The sequence below is a fragment of the Saimiri boliviensis genome, chromosome 12 (genome assembly GCF_048565385.1).
Source record: "Saimiri boliviensis isolate mSaiBol1 chromosome 12, mSaiBol1.pri, whole genome shotgun sequence".
Lineage (NCBI taxonomy): Eukaryota > Metazoa > Chordata > Mammalia > Primates > Cebidae > Saimiri > Saimiri boliviensis.
The window spans coordinates 108,138,782-108,144,854 of NC_133460.1; positions in this window are offsets into that span (position 1 = coordinate 108,138,782).

Below are 6,073 nucleotides of genomic sequence, written 5' to 3' on the forward strand. Positions count from 1 at the left end.
AGGGGAGCAAACCCTGGTCTCGGGCATGACACCTGACAAAACAGCCTTGTATTGTGTAGGGCTCAGGGTCCAGTTTCCTGTGCTGGGACCCAAATGGAAGATCGCGTGTCTGTCCCCCCACCCCCCGTCCCCCCACCGCATGCCCACTGCTTGCATCCAGGCCATCAGGAATAGGAGTGAGGGAGGCTCTGTGGCTCCCTGGAGCTCTCAGCCGCCTTGCCTATCTCTGGGGGCTTCTGGAATGGTCTGGATCTGTATGCAGTTTCAGGGTTTGCTTACTTTTCCAAAGTCTGAGACTGAAACTCAAACTCTAAGCATTGAAAAGGAACGACAGGAAAACTCAATCCTCTTTCCTTCCACAGCACATTTAGGGCAAGAGCTTCACAGCTGAAAATCTCCTTCAAAGAAAATGCAGCCTAAATGTGCCGGGTGGAGAAGCCGGCGCATCTGGTGGGGCCCTGCGTTCCCGCTCTGCCTCTGGGCTGACAAGCAGGTTTCGGATTGGTAAGTGGGTCAACCCCAGCTCCAGCAGCTCCTCCTCACCTCTGCCGATTTCAAGTAGAATAAGAAAATTTTATGTGTCTATATGTCTGTGTTTATGTGTCTACATCCATCTTGCAAAGATTATGTACTAGGCCTTCTTCTAAGCACTTCTTATTAACTCATTCAGTCCCATTTTACAGATGACAAAAACGAGGACGTGGAGAACCAAGGTCACATTGCTACTAAATGGCAGAGCCAGGAGTTGAGGCCAGGCTATCTAGGTAGGACCAAGGCCCAGAGAGGCGGGTGGGCAGCGGGACCGGGGCTGGCCCAGGGCTGCCAGGTGGGCCCAACAGGCCTGGAGCTGGTTTGAGACACACAGGCTGTGGTGACCAAGTGAGCTGGCCCGAAAGGACAACTGGAGTGAAGGAGCCAGACCCCTGAGCCAGAGCCTGAACCCCCAAGGGACACCTCGGCCAGGACGAGCTGCTGGAACAGGCCAGGGCCCTTTTGGAGGGGAAGGGAGAACTGGACAACCTGGCTGAGAACTCCAGAGATTTGCTCTCTGATGGAAAGAAAACTGGGTCCCAGCAGGGGCCAGTGGGGAGTGGGCTTTGGAGGAAGTCAGAACGTAGGCATCCTTGGGACCAACCCGGCAGACTGCCGGTCTCCGGGGAGCCGCTCCAGCGCATTCCCAGGTCCAGCCCGCCCCCTGCTGGCTCTGTCGGGGAACCAAACACAGGCTTCAACCTCCTCGTGCAAACGTGGACTTCCTGGTTCTCAGATACCCTGGTGAAGCCCATCCTTATAAACTGGAGATGACACATCACGAAATCAGTTATAGGGTGCTGCTATTCTTTTTTTTTTTTTTTTTTTTTGAAACGGAGTTTCGCTGTTGTTACCCAGGCTGGAGTGCAATGGCACAATCTCGGCTCACCGCGACCTCCGCCTCCTGGATTCAAGCAATTCTCCTGCCTCAACCTCCCAAGTAGCTGGGACTACAGGCACGCACCACCATGCCCAGCTAATTTTTGTATTTTTAGTAGAGACGGGGTTTCACCTTGCTGACCAAGATGGTCTCGATCTCTTGACCTCATGATCCACCCGCCTCGGCCTCCCAAAGTGCTGGGATTATAGGCGTGAGCCACCGCGCCCGGCCCAGGGTGCTGCTATTCTAACCACATATTTAAACTGAGAACTTTTCATGTAAGTTCTGCCTGTCAAGGAAACCACCACATAAATTGTGTAAAATGTGTGTGCAGCAGAGTTTTGTCACAAGTGGGGCAGAAAGGAGAGTGTTCAGGGGTTGGAGCTTAAAGTACTAGAATCCACGTCACCTCCACTCCAGTCTATTGGGGTCTGTTGAAGTTTGGGTGGAAAATAAGAGTGCTGCTGTGCTTCAGGAATTAGACCCTCTTTACCACGTGCCAGCAGATGGCTCATCAGGGTACTTGATGCCGAACGTGGCTGCAGTTCCAGAGGCAGGGCTGGGTCATTTAGAATTTGACACCTAAGTGAGTCTCAAATTGACCTAAGGCACGTGAGAACTAAGTGCCTTAAATATCTGACTCAGGGCCTCAATGAAATTCTCAACAATCGGAGCAGGGAGTTTCAATCCTGTTAAGAAAACAGCCTATTTCCCTTCTACTAATTTCGTTAAGTCAGTCTAGTATTTTTCAAAGCCCGTTGGCAGTTATCATAAAACAGACTCTCTGATCCCATAGGACAGTGACAGAGGATCAGAAATCCAGCTGATTTGCATCTTGTAATCACCCAAATTTAATCACCCATAAAACCCCAGCCTCCAGGCAGACCATTGCTGTTATTTGAGTATTTGCAGCAGAAAGTATAATTTTGCTTTCACCTGGCCAGGACCCTGGGCTCATACCCACCATATGCTGGCATCTATAATAAGAATAAATTTCACGGGACAAAGCAGGTGGCAAAACAGGTATTATTTTTCTATAACAGAACTTACTATGAGAGTCCAGCCCCCATTCACCAAATAACAACAAACGTCGTCTAATCCCTCCCAGGAATGCCTCACAGACGCCTTAGCCTCTTTGCAGCCCCAGGGACACCTTCCCCTTCCTTGGTCTCATCCACTCCTAGGGATTAAAGCGCCGTCCACCGGCAGTTACCTCCTTCCTGTTTCTCCTCAAAGGCCAGACCTCTCCTGTGCTCCAGACTCACACGGCTAAAATAGAAATGCCATTTCCACCCACGAGACTTCCCTCTGAGCCTTCCCTGTCTCCATGACTCAGGTCCAGGCCAGGGCACCTTTGCGAGTCCTCTTTGCCTCATACCTAATTCAATCTTCAGTACAACCTGTGGGGTCCACCTCCCACATAGACCCCAACAGTGACCTCTTTCCCCTTTGCCGCTGCCACCAGCCTTGTCCATGCATCACCGTCTCTTAATCCCGATGACATGCTGAGCCTCTAGCCACAGGTCACTACGGAAATTTCACTAATTAAAATAAAGTGAATTTTAAAACTGAGTTTCTCAGCCGTACCTAGCCAGATTCCAAGTGCTCAAGAGCCACGCATGGCCCATGGCCGCTGGGTACAGTGCTGATGCAGGACAGCACTGAGGGACAGCCCTGCTCCAGGATCTCTCCGGGATAAAAGGGACGATGGCCCCTTCCTGGGAGTGTGTCTCCTCCCCCAGCCCCAGCCCCAGCCCCAGCCCCAGCCCATCTTCCCCAGGGCAGGCCAGGCCTTCTTCCCTGAGCACAACTCAGCTGACATCGCACCTGTGCTTGAACACGCCCACTGCCTGTTCTGGCGAATAGAACAAAACGCAAGCTCCTTCTGTGGCCAGCCAGGCGCCACATCTTCACATTCAGCCAACTGTCAGCAAATAGCTATTGGACACAAACTCTGTGCCAGGCAATTGTGATGGAAGATGCCAGACAGTAAAGAGTCAAAACACTTTGCCTCCAAGGAGTTGTCTGGGAGGAGGCGGAGCAATCAACAAACAGTGAGTAAATGCTGGTTTTCTAGAAGATGAAAGTGTTATGAAAAAAAATCAGCAGAGCAGAGTGAAGGGATCTGGAGTGCTAGGGAGGGTGACCAGATGGCCTTGTTGACAAAGTGACAGGTGAGCCTTCCAGGTAGGGGATCAGCCAGTGGGGAGGCCCCAAGGTGTTGGCAGGCCTGGGTATTTTTTTTCCAGGGATTCAAGGGGCTGGGAAGGAGGAAATGGGGGAGAGGGTAGGTCCTTGTGGGCTGTGGAATGGACGTGGGCTTTCACCTGAGCCAACAGGGAGTTATGGCAGGGTTTGAGCAGAGCAACAGCTCCCAGCTCATAACCAAAAGGCTCCTTCCGGCCACTGGCACACAATAGGTGCTGGGAAGGGGGCTCAGAGAGCCCCGGGTCACCTGCAGGGAGGGGGATGGTGAAGTGGATTTGGGTGGCAGTGGTGAGGTGTTCAGAGGATCCCAGGTGGGAGGGATGAGTGAGGGGAGCAGAGCCCGGGATGGCTCTGGGTTCCTTGGCACCTGAGACGGGAAGGACAGGTGTGCAATGCTGGTGAGGGCAGCAGTGGGAGGCTCCCACTGGACACCCAAGGGGAGGGGGAAAGGGGAGTGGGAGGGGCACACTAGACATTCAACCAGAGGGGCAGACAGGCTGGGTCTGAGTCCACAGTGCTAAAGAGAGGTTGCTTTGGAGGTGGGAGCTAAGTGTTATTAGGAGGCTGGCCCGCTGCTCTCCTCTCCTCTCACCTCTCCTCTATTTCACCATCCGGCCACCTGCACCTCCCTTTCCACCCACGACATCCCAGCTCGTTTTTTGCACCCTGGCCTCTTTCCAAGCAGGCCCCTGGCCAGCTCCACTCCGCAGTCCCGCCCTCTGCTTCCCACGCACTCCAAAGCCCTGAATGATCGACACTCACCTGGCTTGACCTGTGACCCCAAGGACACTTAAGAAGAGTTGTGTGAGGACACTTGGGGAGAACACACAGCTCCTTGCTTGGGCTGTGTTCCCAGCACTAGACAGGCCCATCCCCAGAGGAGCAGCCTCTGCCCCGCCCCCACCTGGCCCCGCCCCCTGAGCCACCTGCTGCTCTTCTGGGAGGCCCAGGAACCCAGCTGGTCCCTGATAAAAGAGGAGCTTCCCTCCCGCACCAGGTGGACCCAGCCCCGGGGCCTCAGCCTGTAAGACACCACCACGCACACACACGAACACACACAAACATACACACATCCCACACACAAACACACAAAATCACATACACACAAATACTTCACACACACTAACACCCCCCACACACAAACACATAGTCACACAGACATGCACCCCACACGTAAACACCCACACATTCACAATCAGAAACATACACCCCACACCCACACACAATCACACACAAACATTCCCACGCACACTGACATCCTCACAAATACCACATATTCACACACAATCACACTCAAACACCTCCACACACAATCACACACACAAACACTCCCACACTCAATCACAAACATATACATCCTAAACCCACAAAGAAACACAATCACAACCACCTCACACACAGTCACTCACAAACATCCCACACAGTCACACACACAAACACCCTACACACACAACCACACACACACACAAACATACAAACACCCCAAACACAAACACCCCAAACACAAACAGGCACACACCCCCACATACAAACACCCTCCACTCACAAAAACACAGTTACACACAATCATACATAAACACCCACCCCCCCACACACAAACATCCCACACATGCCCACACACACTAACGCTCCCCACACACACACCCACATGCAAACACACAATTACAAGAACACCCACCCACACACAAACACTTCCACACTGACACACACAATTACATACACTTCACACTCACACGCAATCACACACAAACACCACACACACAAGCACACACATCCACACAAGCATTTCCCCCACACAATCAAAAATATACACAAACCCCACAACCACACAAATGCACACAACACATAAATACACACTCCTTACACACAAAAAAGCACTCCACACACCCACACATACAAACACCCCACAAACATCCACACACAATCACACACAAACACCCCCACACACCCTCATACAAACACAATGACAAATACCCACACACAGACACATCCAATATACACTCACACTCACAGGGTTTAAATTTTTTTTGCCCCTCCCCCTTTCCATTCCTGGCCTGACAGTTTTATTTAAAAAGACAGGACATGCCTGAAAAATCAGCTCTCCCCAATAGTATATATTTTTAAAAATTGAATGCAGTGTGTTAATTATTGATTATGAATTTGATTTATGAATGAGAAATGACTTTGAAACTGTTTTCAGCAGTGGAGCCATTCAAAAGCGATACGCGCGAACGTCCTTGTATCCTGACTCCCGAGCTAACCCCAAGAAACTCAAGTTGTCAGCGGTGAGGCAGAAGCGGGGCTGTGGAAACCCACAGAAATGTGGCGGGGGGCGGAGCGGAGAGCAAGGAGGGGAGGGGAAGGAGGGGAGGGGAGGGGAGGGGAGGGGAGGGGAGGGGAGGAGATGGAAGGGAGGGACGGGGCTCGGATGGAGGAGGAGGGAGGAGCTGGGAG